Source organism: Drosophila montana, unplaced genomic scaffold, assembly GCF_035044405.1.
Source record: "Drosophila montana isolate Dmon_TW-CO22-7 unplaced genomic scaffold, ASM3504440v1 contig_2192_1, whole genome shotgun sequence".
NCBI lineage: Eukaryota > Metazoa > Arthropoda > Insecta > Diptera > Drosophilidae > Drosophila > Drosophila montana.
Genome location: NW_026997087.1, coordinates 975,351 through 990,891, shown reverse-complemented (window position 1 = coordinate 990,891; position 15,541 = coordinate 975,351). Strand labels below are relative to the sequence as shown.

The 15,541-nt window shown below is 36.9% G+C and overlaps 1 protein-coding gene across 1 annotated transcript in view; it reads left to right on the top strand.

Moving 5' to 3' along the window:
* Positions 1-15,541, top strand: part of bun (bunched) — a 149,346-nt gene that overhangs the window by 17,296 nt on the left and 116,509 nt on the right. The gene's annotated exons all lie outside the window — the stretch shown is intronic.

Below are 15,541 nucleotides of genomic sequence, written 5' to 3'. Positions count from 1 at the left end.
GTATATATATCTCCGATATGTGGCAGGCAGTCGTGAGTCGCCCGTCTTCAGCGCCTGCCTAGAGTGGCACGTCAAAGCCACAAATGCAACTGGCAAATGTAAATGCAAAGCGGCTCGCAAATTACTTTGAATTATGTGGCTGGGTATTAAAAGACAGCCGCAGCCGCAGCAGCAGCAGCAGCAGACGCCCTGCCCGACCACGCGGCGTATGAGTAATGCGGCAAGTTGTCTGTCTCCCTCTCTCTCTCTCTCTCTCTCTCTCTCTCTCTCTCTCTCTCTCACTCAGTCTCTCTCCCTCACTCTCCTGCTGTCTCAGCTCCTCTGTCCGGCTTAGCAACAGCTTTTGCCTTGTTCATCAACAGCTGCAAAGTGCGAGGAAAAAGTGTAGAGTGTTCTAGGGTCGACTGCCAGATACCCTATATACAGATTTTAAACCCAAGCAGTAAAAAGATAGAAAATTTGAAACACTTTGACTTAAGAGATGTTACCCATTGAAATTAGGTAAAAAGGGTATAATGTCTTTTATTTGGTAAAGCTTTTATGTCTGAGAAATCTATTTTTTCTACAAATAAAAATATATAAAATTATATATATTTAATATATAAATATAAGAATAAATAGGACTTTGCTATAAAGAAGTCAACAAAGACATTATTTTTTCCGACTTTGTTATAAGGAAAACATCAGATAGATTATTTGTTCTTCCATTTTAAGTATAGCTTCATATTGATTATGATGTATGTACATATTAAAAATTAGGTCTCTCGATCTAAAGATTTTTTCAAAATGCGAATAGATGCTTTTTTTTTTAATATACCTCAGAAAGTTCAGATATATTATAGAATATATCTTCTAGCTTAAGTTCTCTTATATATGTTTTAATACATTTAAGATATTTCGATAAATACACGACTTATTTAAAAAATACCAAAATATCGATACACGAAATTTTGTATTGATTGATATTGGGGAATTTTGAATAGCATATTTGATATGCTTCTTAAATATTAATTAATATTAATTAACCGAAAGATTCTGTATATATATCCCCATATACCCGATTTCACAGTTTTAGAGAGAGTTCTTTAACGATTATTTAGATCAAGGGGAACATTCAAAGGAATACACTTCCCTTTGACTGTAACAAACGCTCACTCCAGTCTATATATGCCCCACTAATTTCGATTTATACAGGGTATACAAATGGTGTCCACTTGATAAACTGTTGGCTGTTATGTATTTTACATATTTTTTCTGCTTTTCTTCTGGCTCGAAAAGTTGCCTCCAATGCGGACGGACAGACAATTTGTCCAAGTGCTGTCGACTCTGATTGATGCAATGTGGCAAGGGCGCACAAGTTGTTGCAGGTGCACGGTGGAGGGGGAGGGGGGGGGGGGTAGGTGAAGAGGTCGAGAGCTGAGCAAGTCGTGTGGCAGCAAGTGCAGACGCTATGCTGCAGTCGGTCCAGCCAAGTGGACACTGACTGAGTGACGGCTTTTTCTTGTGGTCAGTGCGAACCGAGATCTTAACCTGAACGGCAACTCCTCCCCCCTCCCTTAACCCCCCCCTCGCATGTCTAATGAAAAGGAAAGTCTTTCTCAATGGCACTTGTTGTGGGAGCATGAGAGAACAGGGGGGAACTTCGCTTGAAATGAATGGAAAATGTTTACTTTATATAATAGCTGAGCACTCGCCAGATTCAGTTGAAGCTGGTTGTATTATTAAAGCGAACAATTGGATAACAAAATGGGTAAATTGATAGCCGAGCTGTTTTGTTGTCTGTGGGAGGAAAATAAAAGGGGGGCGACTTTTCCAAGGAACTGCTAATAGCTCGCATAAAACCCGATTCGCCTTAATTAACTGTCTGGACGCAATATAAAGTTACGCATAAAAGAAATTTAACTAGTTCTTTATTTATTTAAGAGTTCATGTGAATAAAAGAGAATCTGTATTTCAAATTTATCTTGATTTCATCTGTTTAAAGATCTTTCGGCTATTTGCTGGAGAACTATTTGGAATTCCCAGTTGAAGTATTATTCATTTAATGCAATATAAAGTTACGCATTAAAGAAATTGAATTAGTTCTTTATTTATTTAAGAGTTCAGGTGTATAGGAAAGATCCTGATTTCATCTGTTCAAAGATCTTTCGGCTATTTGCTGGAGAACTATTTAGAACTATTTGAAATATATCTCTCTGGATATCTGATATATATCTATTCTGTCTAAGCTGTCCGTAGCCCTGGCTGACTATTCCCAGATGATTCTTCATTAAGGTTGATTAATTTTCCGCAACTATAGTGCATTTTAAAATCCATTCCCGACTCATGGATTAATTGAAACCCTTGCTCTGTTGTGTGTGTGTGCCTCACCCCTATTCTTTAAATAATTGCGAATATATCTATATATATATATGTGTGTGTATATGACCAAGCACATTTCATCATCCATCCGCTGGGCAATGGTCATCCGAGCGACCAGCGACCGGCGACTCGGCGACTCTGTTGTCATCGCCCTTGTGGCTGAGCTCATTGAGCTGTCATTTAAATTAGCGAATAAAACACACAGCAGACGCAGACATCGTATAAAAGAACTACACATAATTTGCCGATTAATATGAAGAAAACAGACACAAACCGAAAAAATAACAAAAACTACGAAAGAGTGCTTTAATCAAAAAGGAACGAAGTGGACATACCCTGTAGCGAGTGCCGAGCTGCCGTCTCTCGAGAATTCATTCTTGTATAACTAAAATGTTTCCTTAAGACCTTCAAAGACTTTCAAATGTGTGCATATACCAAGAATGGAGGTTCTAGCTATAAAATTACGAATTCGGACTGAACTGGGAAAGGTTATTTACAAAATGAAATATTCTAGGGCTGTGGGGATATTTCGAGAACCTACATACCAAATTTTGTAACTCTAGCTTATAAAGTTCTCGAGATATGACAAATTGAATCAATATTGGAAGAATCGCTTAGCTTGTCTATGCCAAGAAATAAAGTAGATATTTATTTGGGATATAAATATTTATATGCCAGGCTGTAAGTCTGTCCTTACTTTTGACTCAAGGATGGAAATCTTTATGGACTCACGAATAAATATATTATATGAGAATTGCAGATGAAGTTCCCTTCCGACTGTTACATACATATGCCCAAAACTATATGCCCACCTTAGACAGTTTTTTCGACTACAGGGTACACAATAATAGACAAAAGTTATTTTGTTTTATGTCAAAAACAGTTGCGGAATTGTCGCAGTAGCCGCTGGCCAGACGCTGCGTATACGTAATAAACATTTTGGAATGTCTAACACGCGTCTTCAATAAACAGCTCCCCCCCCTCTCTCTCTCTCTCCCTCTCTCCCTCTCTCTCTGTCGCTTTCTTCTTTCTCTGCACATTTCATTTATGAGTTTTTGCGACCTTTTCCGCATTTTTAATTTATAACAAAAAAAAAACATATGAAACGTAAAGCCAAACACATTGCATATGCATATTTCATATGTGCCGAACACACACGCACACACACACACGCACGCACACTTGAGTAATTGTATATTGAAAGATCGTTCGGATGAGTGATATATACGCACCCATATATATATACTACGTAGGTTCCGGGGACCATCGACAGATTTACTGCAATGGAACGCAACGATCCGCGAGCAGCAGCAGCAGCCCCAAAGTCAACGACCCAAACGAAGCGAGCAGCTAAGCGAAAGAGAAGGAGAGGGAGAGGGAGAGGATAGAGAGAGAGAGTGAGAGGGAGAGGGGGGGCAGAACTTCACATGCGTCATGTGATAAGGCTGCGATTGCGGCCAGTTTTAAGCCCAGGGCATGAAAATTGATTACCTCAGCAAATGGACAGCATAGAGAGGGGGAGGAGGAGAGGGGGTAACTCGTGTTCAAGGCGAGGCAGCCAAAAAAATATAGTAGTAGTCATATGTCAAGTGTGGAGGGGGGAGGAGGGGGGGGGGGGCTGTTTCGGGTTAGGCGCGTGGCATTGACCGACTTTGCGCGTAATTTGGGAGAAAGAAGCCGCATTCCAAACACACTTCCGGACTGTGAAAGGGAAGTAGAAAGAAAAGGCATATATAAATAATGACAAATAATATATATAATATATGTTATATATACATAATAACATATAACATTCAAATCGAGTGAAATCCAATGCGAACCCAATTCGCAACGCGTCGTCGTCGTTTATATATCTATGTCAAAGTCATTTGGCTCTGACAACATCTGGCTGTCGAGCGGGGCGGGGTTACCTTAAGCAGAGAAACAGAAAACCAGAATGGGAGCGGGAGAGGGAATGGGAGAGGGAGAGGGGAGAGGAAACGGGAATCCGGCGAAATTCTTGACACCTGTCCGTTCCGATACGCTCGCATTACCAATGGCACGAGCATCGGCTTCCAACAAAAGTCGTCTCCAATTTAATAATCATCAGGTGACGCATTTTAGGAATAAGTTTTTGGAAATTTTGAACATTCACGGGGATAATACTTAATGCTAAACGAGAAAGTAGGGATTTATGGAAAAATCATATTAACACATTAAAAATGGTTGAGGATTAAGTAAATTCGCAGCTGATTTGGGATATATAAATGGGGATACATACATATATATGAGGCACATAACTTGAAAGACGAATATCTTGCAATAGAATAAGTTCTACTGCGAGCGATTCTTACTATAGAGCTATATAATATACTAAAGCGATCTATTGATATCCGTATGATCTCGCTCTCATATGTAAGCAGCTTAGTTTGACAGCAATATCCGCGTTTGGTTAAGATCTGTTGAAAGAAAGTTGTTCATTGAAGTTCTTAATTTTCAACCAATCATTCCTATGGCAGGTATATGATGTAGTTATCCGATGTTGATAAGATTTTAGATATATATTTAGGGTGCAAAGTGAAATATATGAAATATGGACAGACGGACAGACGGAAGAAATGATAAGTCTTTATCAACTCGGCTGTTGATCTAGAATATATATACTCTATGGCGTCGTAGATATCCCCTTCTATGCGTTACACATCTCATAACAATGTTACAATTCCCTCCACAAGAGTATAAAAAAAGCAAGGAGAATCTTTAGATTTTATTATAAGTTTATCTATTGAAAAATCAGGATGCTGGATCGAATCTCAGACACAAGTTTTGTTGTCTCAAGTTTTTAAAGAATATTTAAAAAAAAATAAAAATAATTTCAAATGATTCATAATTACACTATATTATATGCCAAAAACAAATTAAAAGATTATATTTTATTCTCTATTTTTCTCTTTAATATCAAATTATATCAAAATATTCTCTAATCAGTCTCATAAACAACAATTATTTTTGCTAGATTGGAAATTTCCTTTGAAAATTAAAAATTGATGTTATTTTTATTCTTTTCAAAAGAATAAATATTATTTATTGTCAGCTAAATACCGCAATTTCGCTTTTTTGGAAGCTGGTGACTTATTTCATTGGCAAAAAATTAATATATATATATATATATATATTATGTAGAGTATTATCTGAGGCAAGGTCGTAAACATTTCAACTGCCAAAAAGTGCCTTGACTTCCTTCTTCTGTTTTCGCCGAGCTGTCAAAATGCGATTCATTTGTTTTGATTTTTGGTCTAGCTTTGACCTACTAAAAACCAAAGAATTCCGATTGCTCCCGAAAATTCCATTAGTGTAGGAAAATGTGGGAAAAGCAACTTGAAAATTGTTGAACGGAAGTTCATTCTTTTCTTTATCATTGGACTTGTTTTTGGGGATTTCTCTTATCGCGGGGCCCCGATCCACTTGTTTGTCCAAATTATCTGTAGTAGTGTGTATATCTATTTGCTTGAACCAAATTGAAATCAGAAAAAGGCATTTTCAAGAAATATTCGTTTTGAACCACACACAAAAAACAGCTGTGCCAATAGAGCTAAGCGAGGGGGGGGGGGGGGGGTAGGGGTTTACAGCTAAATGCTGAGCAAATTAACGTCAGAGAAAAACGTGGAGGAAGTCACCAGAAATAAATATAAAATAAAAACATGTGGCAATTGCCGTTTAATTGTAAATTTCAGCTAAAAACAGATGTTTATGCAGTTGCCTTTTCATGCAATCGAAAAGAAGCAGAAATTTGCAGAGTAATCCGTGCTTTATCTTTAAGCTTTCGCTGGATTAAACAAACCATCTTAAAGTCTAGACTTTATAAAACTATTTTTATAGGATTTAGTTGTCATCACGTAAACAATTTCATGGACTACAAAAACATTTAATTAGTTTACTTTGAACGCGTCTTATATAATCAATTGATCATGGATTATCATATAAATATACATTCCTAGATAACTTTTCTTCTAGCAATCTTTCTTTTTTCCATAAATGTTGCACTAAAATAATTTTAAAACAAGATATTAAAAATAGTTGTAGAAATGTTTAAATGTCAGATACATTTTCGATAATATTTATTTTTTCATAAATTTTGAAACTTGATTTTCTCAGTTAGCCATTTTCAAGCCCCTAAATGAGATCTTTGCTCAGCAAGAAATCCATTTATTCTTATTATAAAACCTTATCTAGGTAAAATCTATTATCACGTACACAAAGTGCGCATAAACATTGTCGCTGTTCAAGTTTGTCATTATCTTAACTAACGTTATGAATAATACTAAACCAAGAAATGGATATTTTTATATAAAAAATCTATTATCACAATATCGCTGTCCGCATAAACATTGCTCTTTGGCACATTTTTCGACTTTGCCACGTTCGCAAGTTAGTTTATGGATGAGCCAGATGCTTGATAAGAAGCAACAATCTTTATATGTGCTATTATCTATACATACACACATATATACATATATATATGTGTGTGTGTGTATATGTGCATATATAGAAACTGACAAATTAACTTTCACTTGAGTCTTTTTGTTCGCTCGAAATATTCTGCAATCAGCAGCAATTCTTTTTTTTTTTTTTGCTTTTAAAAATATTATCTGATAATGTTGCTGTTATTATCACGACTTTCGGAGCTCTACGTAGAGCTGGAAAACGTCACGAACAGTTACATCAGCGTTTTTTAGCGAGAATAAATGATGCGTGTGAAAGTGTTTGCACAGTGGAACGCATGCCACAAACATGACGGAGCACCCTTCAGGTGATTAAAGCTTTATCAAAACCTGATATGCCCAAAGTTCTATATATGCCGTCTTTATGGGGGGGAAGAATGGAAGAAGTAATAGGAAAAAGTTGCTTTGTTTCGTCTTTCTGTTGGAGAACTTGACGGATCGGGTCCCTATATCATATAGTTCTATGGGAAGAAAGCTTGGAAATTGTTTTTTTTTTTATATTTCGATCAATCGCAGCAATTAAGATCTTCACAAATCTCACCAATCCACAAGCAATATCTCCGAGAGAGTATTAAATCTTCGGCATGCCCAAGCTATCTGTAAAAAAACACTTGCCACGTTCATAAAGAAAGCTTGGAAATTGCATTTTTCTAAAATTTTCACCAAATCCCGAGCTTCACAATTCTCCTTACTTATCTGCAAATCCGTATCTCTGGTAGAGTATTTTATCGTTGGCTATCCGTAAAAAACCACTTGCCACGTTTATTTCCTTAAACGCAATATTTCTAGTTTTTCTTTTACCCCCGCTTTTACACCTCAGCACCCCCGAAAACCCTTAAGTACATAGTTGTGTAAGACGCCAAATGAGCTGCGCTTTATGCGCACTTGCAAACGCCAATATATTAAATATATGCCGCGCATATACCCTATATAGTATACACCTCCCGGCTAGTGGGAAACCCAATGCGAAAACTGTAAATACGTCGTTGGCTTTTTTACGCAAACCAAAATGTAAAACGCAGTTTGACCTTCAATGAAATTTGATGCATGGCCTAATCCCAAACACGGCTTAAATTTCGCCCCACAACTAGGTGGGTTTTTTGTGGGAGAGCGGGGCTCTGCTAAGGGGGGGGGGGGGGGTGAGCTAAGCAAACAACTTTCTAATTGATGACGTCGACGCCGACTATGTAGACACTTATTCACCTATTCACTGGGCATGCAATATTTTACAATAACAAGCTCGAAACGAAAGCAAATACGGCTCCAAAAGTAATTAGAGAAAAACAAATAATGAAAATTAAATTAAATATTTACGAATTTAGATGCTCTTTAAAAATTTAAAAAGAACTCGACACCTATTAAGAAATTTGGATATTGAAAATATTCCTTAATTAATTAATCAAATTATACTCCAAAATAAATGAATAAAATTTACCTTTAACTTATATATGTTAATTAAAACAAGCTTGTTAGAGTGTTTGAAGTGCGGCTTAATGAAATGCTCTCCTTGCTGTTTCTCTTCGCCATGCTGCTTCTTGCCTTGCACTGCAGCAGCGCATAGCCAAAAACAACGATAACAACAACAACAAAGCTCTCTTAGGCAGCGCTGATTACAGCACACGCCTTTGACGTCGCGTCGTCTGTAAAGCGTCTCGTCGCCAAGCACCAACACAAGCGCAAGTCTAGTTACACACACACACACACACACACAACATACACATTGGCGAGAGCTTTTTGCATTTGTGGTTAGTTTGTGTTGTTGTTAGAGCTGCAGCGATCGTTGAGCCGGCGCATGACAACGTTTACCCGCAACCCCCAGCTCACTTGCCTAGCTCGTTGGCGCTCTCCCACTCTCGCACACACGTATGTGCACGCACACAGTCAAACGGTCATGCGTTCGTTCGTTTTGTGTGTGTCTAAAAATAGCCACAAATATTGATGTTGATTTTAATACGGACGTCGACGTTGCGTGTTGTTGTAGTTGCTGTTCCTGTTGCTGTTGCTATCAACCATCACCTATCAATGTGCGACTGTTTTGTTGTTGCTTTTATTATAATGCGCAGAGTGTTATGCTTATTGTTGTTGCTTAAAAATAAACTCTGCTGCGCGTGGCATTTTTTTTTAGCAGCTCCACATGCTTTGCGCCTCTCTGAGAGAGCATAGGCCGGCCCACTGTTGCGCTCTCGCTCATGGCATGGATTTAACAAAATGTTTATTCATGCTGTCGCTCTCGCGCAGTGCTGTTAACTTTTCATTTTTGCAAATTTTTATAAAAAAAATTGGCAAATTTCACTGCAAAAAAAAAATGTTAATGATTTTTGTTGTTGAGGTGATTTTTTTTTTTTTTTGGTTTTTTTCTATTTTATTTTTGTGTCTCACGCGCACATTTTTAGCATCTTTGCGCATTTGTGCTGCTGTCTTTTTTTGCTTGTGCTGCTATTTAACAGGCCGTTGCTATATGAATGAGGGGGCGTTGCATGTCTGCACTGGAAACTTTAGCGCCGGCGTCGCAGCCGACGCCTATGCAGCTATGTTAACTGTCTGCCTGCGCATATTAATGGATATAATGGGAAGGCAATACATAAAAGTAAAGAAGAAGAGCTGGTAAGGTAATTTAGGATATTTTGAACGTTAAGTTTAAGCAAAAAATTTCCCTTTTTTGACATACAGTGGATCCGAAGCGGAGGTATCTTGTTGAATTGGTTGGATATAATTAATTTTATTATGATATTGGCAATTTATATTATATTGGTATACACAATATATATTGTCATTCACATTATATATGTGCATAACATAGCAACAAACAAGTTTTTAATATCATTTAAATCAGAATGAAATTTTAAAATACCCCAATTGGCGCATGCAAAAAATAGCGAAAATTCTTTCGCACCGACTGATGAATAAACATCATTTATTATGCGTATATGCTTCGCATTTAAAGAAGATTCCATTCTGTTGCCAGGCAGGCGTTTCTAATCATTTTTCGCACAACCTGCCCCACTGTCTGCCGACCTCAGCTGAACTGAAAGAAGAAGAACAAATACAACAATTGCTGAACAGGTGTTTCCAAGTGCGAAAAAGGGAATACCTTAGATTACGTTGATGTCGTTTCTAAAGCTCTCGCTTGTTGTTCTTGTTGCTATTGTTGTTGTTGTTGTTGTTGTTGTAGTTGTTGCCTTCGAATTGACACCTTCTGTGCGCTCTCTTTCGTGTTGCTGTAAAATTGTGACAGGCGCCAAACGGCGTTTTTATTGATTTATGAACGAGTGGAGGGGCGCATGGATTGATTGATTGATTGATGATTGGCTTTGACTTTCGGCTGTTTTGATATTTGCAAGTCAAATTCAACCAAAATGCGAAAGAGAGAAAGAGCGCGTGCACACACACAAAGCAGGCTGCGCGAGAGAGTGAAAGGGAGAGAGAGAGAGAGAGAGCGCGATGAAAAGAGCCAAATTAAACGAAAGCAAAGAAGCAAATTATTGATAGACGTCAGTTGGCTGCGATCTAACTGAACGATTGTGGGCCAGCGGGAGGAGCAGGGGGAGGAGGAGGAGGAGGAGGCGAAGATTTTCGTGCATTGGCGACGAGGACAGTTGGACGGAACGGCGAGCACATGATTGAAATAAAACGTAGAGCACAAAAGAATCCCAACAAAAAGGAAAAAAAAAATAATAAAACAAAAAAAAAACAGGAGTACATTTATGTATGTATTCGCATTCATTTATTTTAGCTCATAAATTTAATGCCAGACGGCATAAGATGTACCCAAAATGGTTGCTTCCTTGGCAGCCTATCCCTGTCTCGCTCCCTCTCACCGCTCTGTCTCTATGTCTCTCTCTCTCTCAATTGTATCTAATGTCGCCACAGTGTGTCAATCATCAATGACAAACAGCTGAAATTGTATCTGGGTGTCTTTTTCTTAACTTTTGTTATAAATTAATATCTCAAGATTTTTATTCGATGTAAATTGATTTTATAAGATTGAATTTGTTACATTTTTTAATGGACATAAATAACTGTACCTATGTCTATATAGGATATTTGAGGGAACCATTTTTACATGAATTTTGACCAAGAATAATGTTGCCAGATTTAGATGCCAAATTGATCTAGAGGCCAAACCATCAACAAAGAGCCAAACCTGGTGCAAATGTAATGAGATTTGCCGAGTTATGGGGGTGGGAAATTTAGACCTATGTCTATATACGAATTTTGGGGTAAGATTTTGACATGAATTTCGACTAAAAAATATGTGTTCAGATTTGAATGCCAGATTAATCTAGAGGGAAACCCATGAATAAAAAGAAAAACCTCATCAAAATCGGATGAGATTTGACCGAGTTATAAGGATGGGAAATTTAGACCCATGTCCATATCCGAATCTTGAGGTAAGATTTTGACATGAAATTCGACTAAAAAATATGTGTTCAGATTTGAATGCCAGATTAATCTAGAGGGAAACCCATGAATAAAAAGAAAAACCTTATCAAAATCGGATGAGATTTGACCGAGTTATAAGGATGGGAAATTTAGACCCATGTCTATATCCGAATCTTGGGGTAAGATTTTGACTTGAAATTCGACTAAAAAATATGTGTTCAGATTGGAATGCAAGATTAATCTAGAGGGAAAACCATGAATAAAAAGAAAAACCTCATCAAAATCGGATGAGATTTGACCGAGTTATGGGAATGGGAAATTTAGACCCATGTCCATATCCGAATCTTGAGGTAAGATTTTGACTTGAAATTCGACTAAAAAATATGTGTTCAGATTGGAATGCAAGATTAATCTAGAGGGAAAACCATGAATAAAAAGAAAAACCTCATCAAAATCGGATGAGATTTGACCGAGTTATGGGAATGGGAAATTTAGACCCATGTCCATATCCGAATCTTGAGGTAAGATTTTGACATGAAATTCGACTAAAAAATATGTGTTCAGATTTGAATGCCAGATTAATCTAGAGGGAAACCCATGAATAAAAAGAAAAACCTCATCAAAATCGGATGAGATTTGACCGAGTTATAAGGATGGGAAATTTAGACCCATGTCTATATCCGAATCTTGGGGTAAGATTTTGACTTGAAATTCGACTAAAAAATATGTGTTCAGATTGGAATGCAAGATTAATCTAGAGGGAAAACCATGAATAAAAAGAAAAACCTCATCAAAATCGGATGAGATTTGACCGAGTTATGGGAATGGGAAATTTAGACCCATGTCCATATCCGAATCTTGGGGTAAGATTTTGACTTGAAATTCGACTAAAAAATATGTGTTCAGATTGGAATGCAAGATTAATTTAGATGGAAAACCATGAATAAAAAGCCAAATCTTATACAAATCGGATGATATTAGACTGAGTTATGGGGATGGGAAATTTTGACCCATGTCTATATAGGATATTTGAGGGTATACCCCGGCCTTGCCCGAGGCACGTTTAAAATAAATAAACCTCAAAGATTTTATATAAAAATATAATCTTTTTTATAATACAAAAAGACAAAATATTCCTTAAAAATATATATTTTTTTATCAGTCTAAATTTGCTTTAGTTTATAAATATTTCTACAAGTCGAAAGAGGGTTTCCCTTATTTTCCCTAGTTAATAAATATTTCTGCAAGTTGAAAGAAGTTTTTCCGTTAATCCTTTAAATATATTAGCTTTTCGTATGGTCTTTGAACCCTTTTATCGCATTTTCCTGTTGATTTTCCGCCTGTGGTTTTGCCTTTTCGTCGACCTTTTCACAGGCTCCACTCGAAATGGTAAATTGAAAGCCATTGGATGGCATTTCCTTTCTTTCGGCCAGTTGCTTGGGGCACACTCATTTCCGGGGGTCTGACACCTCCGGCAGCCTGTTGGCCTTTTGGCAACGGTCGGGGGGCGTGGCCGGGTATTTGGCTTCAGAACTGGCGCCGAAAAATTGGCTAAATTGGCTTTTGTACTTGTCTCTCCCCCCATTGACCATAACCTTGAGTATTTTATATATGGAAATTGAATGCGGCAAAAATGGCGCTTAATTCGTTTGGCCAAAACAGCTTTATGGCCGAATTAAAAGTACTTTTGCCCATTAATTTGTATATAAGTTGAATTTAGAGAGAGATTTTCGCCATGTCCCTAAAGCAGCATGTTATTTAATTAAGCCCCATCGATATATTTCGTGCTTTTCCTTTTGTGCATGTCAAACTTAATTTGTTATTTATGAAGACGACAAGTTTTTTAGGTATTTGGTTGGAACTCAGCGAACGCCAAAAATCGAACCAACAAACGGAACAACTTGTGGCATGATTGTTGGGGCACAACGACTTCCTGCCCCTAAAAACAGACCCAATTCATGTGCTTCGCAGCAGAAATAATATTTTGTTTATTCTCATTATTCATTTTGGGTTACAATTTAATTCCTTCTGAACTTTATTCTAGAGGTTTAATCCGTTAATCCTAGAGTTTTCTTCAGTAAGATAAAGTTCCCAAGTTTCAAGCAAATTTGGCGAATCCTTAACTAAAAACTGCGATAACTCAGGAACTATTTAAGCGATTTTCATGTTTTATGCCTTTTTTAAAAGTAGATGTGCTATAGTTAGTAAAAACATAAAACCTTATGAATTGTTTGAAAAAAAAAGAAGAATTCTTAAACGTTTTCTCTTGGTTCTATTTAAGGATGGGTTCAAAAAGAAATTTTATATATTTTAGCTTTAAATAGAAATAAATTGCAATACGCCCCGTTGAGCGAGCGTAGGTATTCAGCATTTGAGGGGGGTGGAGGTGGGGTTGTGGCTAGAGGGGAAGTGAGTTGAGTTGTGTGTCGTGTTGTGTTGTTTACCCGGGTTCCGCCGGGCGGGTTCGCTGCCATAGAACGACCTTGACAGCGAAAAAACTTATTATCGGATGTGTAAACAAACCGATTGCAGAAGGAAAAGTTGATTATGGGTTTGCATTTTGGTTGAGGGCAGAGGAAAACGCAACTTGCACTCGTCGCTGGGAAAAGTGACGAGAAATGAAAATCAATAAAATGCAGCAGACGGGCCAAAATGAGAAATGGCCAAATGGGAGAATGTCAAATGGCGCTAAAAGCGCTAAAACTGAGTGAAAAGCAAAAGCAAACGCCAGCTGAACGTGAAAGTTGCCGTTTTGGCCTGTTAAGATCGGCACAAGGGGTGGAAGAGCGGGGAGAGAGGAGGCTGGTGGGAAAATCGGGAAACGCCTTTCTTTCATTAGCGCCTCAGTTCAGCCGAAGGGGTTACGTGGGCGTCCGCCTCGGCGTCGTAAAATATGCAAACTTTTGCAATAAAAATTCGCCGCGGGCTTAAACGAAAATTTAAGCTGAACCAAAGGAAATAAAATCTACTTTGTACACACTTTGATTCAGTTTAAGGTGAGGGTTAACTTTGCTTTAAAAATATTAAAAAAAAAAAAAAATAAATAAAAAATTATATTTTATAAATAATGCAAAATATATAAATATTGAAAATATTGATAATATAAATATTTGAAAATATATAAAAAAATAAATATTGGAAATTATATACAAATATTGGAAAATATATAAATACTGGAAATATATGATATATAAATAAATATAAATATTTGAAAATATATTAATATTGGAAATTATATAAATATTGGATAATATATAAATATTTGACAAGAATATAAATGCTAAATATTTGAAAATATATAAATATACTTATGGCTATCTAAAAGAAAAACTGAATTTAAAGTTTACTCTCCTAATTTACATTTTACTAACATTTATTAGAATGTCTAAGGTACGACACGAGTTGCAAAGTAAAAAAGTAAAAAACGAATACAAACTACGAGTATATATGTACAATTACAATTACAAATTACAAAATAAGACTATCTACTAGCTAAATAGTTTAGAATAGAAGAAGAATAGTTTAGGAAGAGAAGACTCCGAGCAGAATAATGCCTGTAATGCTTATTATAGTCATCATGCAAGGCATATTAGTTGAGCAAAATTGAAGCGATAAGGGTGTAAAATTAAACAATGAAGAGTCGTCAATTTCATCAATTTTCATTTAACTTACAAAATATCTACCCAAAATGTTTCCACTAGTTCAGACATAGATGATTTTATGTGGAGTATATTTTTAAGTGCAAATCTTTTCACAGAAATCATATACAAATTAAATATGGAATTTTTCCTTAAATCTGATATCTCTGCCTTAAATATCATTCAATATCTAAATATAAACCCTAAACACTTGCAATTATATCTTTGATTCTGCTAAGAAGCCTTTCCATACTTTCCTAACTTTGCCCTTAAACAATCTACTTACTAGAATTTCCACAAATAATACCCTGTAAAGTAAATAGCTTTGACTCGTGAAACCTTAGAGAAAATATGATGCTTAATGAGTTTACTCGCTAGTCCTGCAAGCTAATTGAAACTGTTTCGAAATACACTTTTAACTACGTCCAGAATTTGATAACGATAGCTTTTTTGAGCTGTTGAGACTGAAATAGGGCGACTTTACGCTCATTAGCGTCATTTTGCAGTCTGAAATGCGAAAATCCACAAGTGTGCGAAAAGTTAATAACCGTGAGGTAGACCTGCCTGCCTGCCTGCCCGTCGGTCGGTCGGTCGGGCGGTATCAGGTGCACAATGTGCGTGACAAAATGCACTTGTTGGCCCCAAAATTGGAGCTGGACAGCGAGAGGGGTGGGGAGG